This window comes from Sander vitreus, chromosome 4 (assembly GCF_031162955.1).
Source record: "Sander vitreus isolate 19-12246 chromosome 4, sanVit1, whole genome shotgun sequence".
Taxonomy (NCBI): Eukaryota; Metazoa; Chordata; class Actinopteri; order Perciformes; family Percidae; genus Sander; species Sander vitreus.
Window position 1 is genome coordinate 4,361,374 of NC_135858.1, and position 3,543 is coordinate 4,364,916.

Here is a 3,543-nt window from a genome sequence, read left to right on the forward strand (position 1 = left end):
GTAACCTTTATCTGAGGAATTGCACTCTGGTCTATTGAGGTTGATGTACTGTAGAAGAAGAGAAGAAGGGGGTAGCTCTGTGTCCGTTCTACGTTGGTTGAAGTAGAAGATGCCCAAAAATAAATTCTGAAAATGATATATGTTTTAAGTTGCATTTACGTGTGTTGTGCTGGTCTACCAGCAATCAAGTCAAATGAATTAGGTTGAGATTCTGAGGGTGTTTGTGACTTCATGGTGGGATGAGTGAGGGTGTGGGAGAGGAAGGGAGTATCCTGTCTCTGCAGAAACAATAGTTGTACAAGTCAGTAGTGAGAGTTTGCAGGATAAGTTCCCATGGAGTTTAAGATAACCTTTCAGTGGCAACTCCCAACACTTAAAAACTTAAAACAAAAGTGGTACCACAGTTGTGGCTTTGCTGAGTGGGTTCATTCCACTGTTTTACCTTTACTTCACTTCCTTGCGGAGAATGTCAATGGATGTATGTATAGATAAACTAAAGCAGAGAAACTTGATGATGCAATGTTGCATTCTCCTTTGAAAAGTATGAATGCTTTTTGGGGCAATTATTTAACAAGTTTAACACTGAGTCACATTATAAAGTAGTGAAATGAATTAGAATTAACACTACTAACACTAACAAATGCTGAGTTAAAATATTTGCAACATTCAGTTTCAGATCTCCCTTTACTCTCCTTTCAGGCATTTCAACAGTTAACATTCAATCTATCATCTGTCTGCCTGACGGCGTTTCAATACTTGTAGTATGTGAACAAACAATGTTGACATTTGTTTAAACTCACCTGTCTTTGCTAATGATGTCTACAATCAAATCATAACATGCACCAAAGGTGCAACTGGCCAAGCAGGTTTGGACAGTATTTAGTGACAGAAGCTCTGTCAGATTAGTAGAACTTGAATATGGGTTCGCTTGATGGGGTCATGACCTCGGCGTCCTATCGCAAGGCAGGAAGTGAACGAAAGCCGAGAGGAAGTATTGCACTCTTACCCACTAGGAGTGCCATGACATCCTCAGGAAGCATCCATGGAGCGGAGCAGTGCCAAGTCAACAGCACAATAGATAAAAAGCCAATGGGAGAGAGTGCACAAATTGTTCTCCATATCCTTGGTCTCCACCTCTGTGAGACTGCATTCACACAAACACACTGTGCTTGTCAACCTATAGGCAGTTTCACTTTGTAGAGGAGAGCTCATTACAAAGAGTCATGCTTTTCTGTGAGCCAGACTGTTAAGCCAAAAAGGACGCACACTACAACAGAGGCAGAGAGACTATCAAGTCAAGTCAAGTCAAGTTTATTGTCAATTCTGCAATATGTGCCAGACATACCGAGCAATTGAAAATACGTTTCTCTCTGACTCACGGTGCAATAAGGACATGTACAACAAGTATAAAATAAAAGATAAGAAATATATACAAATAAAGATAAAAAAGATAAGTAATATGTACAAATAAGATAAAGAAAGATACGTAATATGTACAATACAGTAATAAATTCTAAATAGTGCAAATGTAAGGCAAAATCAAACAGTACAGAAAGCTAAAGATGAAGCTATTTGAAATGTGCAATATAAAGGAAGAGTTCCTGAGTGGCCAGTGTAGATCCTGATGGGGGGGGGGCGGGGGTTCAGAGTCCAGAGTTCTTGGGGGCAGAGGGGGAGGGGGAGAGTGTTGAGCTTCCTGACTGCCTGGGGAATGAAGCTGTTTGTCAGTCTGGTGGAACAGGCTCGAATGCTTCGGTACCGTCTCCCAGATGGCAAGAGGCTAAAGAGGCTGTTTGAGGGGTGGCTGAGGTCACCCACAATGCTGGTTGCTTAGCGGGTGAGGCAGGTTTGGTATGTCCAGGAGTGAGGGGAGTGGGACACCAATGATCTGCCCAGCAGCATGACTGGCAGTAGTTATTAGTGTGGTGGTTGTGTAATGGGTTTTCTGCTAAGTGTTTGAGATTGTAGTAGCAGCTACTGCAGCTGTGGGAACAAAGTGTGTATCATGTTGCCAGCTGTTTAATATGAACACAAGATGAGGAAGCACTTTATCTCAGAAACATGGAATAAAATGACCATGCCCTAAGCCTGGCAATGAAACAACCTAAACTAGAAAATTAAAGATACCAGTATATAAACAATCCAAAACTATTTGTTTCAATTATTCATTTATTTCTTTACATCAGTACATTTATTTTGAAGCTGGAACCAGCAGCCAGTTATCTTAGCTTAGCATGAAGACTTGAAACAGAGATTGGAAGCCAGATTGGACTTCAGCTGTGTCCGTGTATGTGTGTGACACTTTAATGCGACCTGCCTGATCAGATAGTGATCAAATATATTTCCACGCGGATATATTCCCGTGCAATAGGTGCATCCAAAGTGGCACTTGGTGCAAGAGAGAGCCTGCCTTTTCTTTATATTTCGTTTTATTTTGTAATGGTGGCAGGGCCCGTACAAGATGCACTTTGTTGAGGAGAGAGCAGCGGAGACGAGTGATTAACGCAACTACAGTGACCACAATGTTATAAGACAGCGGGTCTCAGCTGTGCTCCAGCCCCAGTTTTCCTCCTCTCTTGCCTTTGCTCTCGCTCGGGAGAGGTACTCCTGTGTGGCAGGAAGATGACGTTAGACCTACTTTTGATTAATTGTCTGTATTGTGCCCACGTGCTGTCCACACTTTACTGAAATCTGAACTCAATGTGAGCTAGGCCGCCTCGACATGTGGTCTGGCTGATCGGATCCCAATGCGAGCAAGTTCTGATCTCGGAGTGTACAGACGTGAGAGTTACTGCGTCCTGGCATGATCAGATGACAAAAGTCCCATTGAAAAGACAAGTGTAACCATGGCTTAACTCTTACTAATAGACATGTTATATCTTGGTTGTTTAATCTGTACTAAAACCAGAGTGTAAAAATGACATGTTGTGACTTTATATGTGTTGTGTTTGGGGACTATTTCTGAGCTGGGACTAGCAAAGACTCCAGGAAGTTAGTGCTAGAAAAAGTCTGGACCTTACCCGACTTTCATGTTAAAGTGGCTATGAGTAACTTTCAGTTTTTGTGTTGATTCTAGCGGCCGCTTTGGACAAAAGTGGTAGTGTTTTAACCACACCTGCTGTCATAAAGGTCTTTTCTTTACGGTGCTGTATTGCTCACTGTAGATTACTGAGTTAGCGTTAGCGGGAGGTCATGTAGTCGCGAGTAGTTTAATGTTTTGCTCAGACAGAAAATCATTCATTTACAATAAGGAAATACATTGCAGATGCATTGTTGCATTTCAAGTGTTGCACACATTAACTTATCCTACTTTGGATGTCTCGTGAGCTAAACCCAGTATCACTGTCACTGTAAAAGCACAAGAGATTTTTGTAGCAACCAACATAATAACTTAGATTAATGTAGCGCATTTCAAGAAACCCAAGGACAATTTACACAGGTACAGGGGGACAAGGGAACAGAAAATAGGCCAACACAAACACGGACTAAAAGGAATAACACGTCCGCACTAAATGGAAGGGGGACGTCATTTAATTTTGGCTA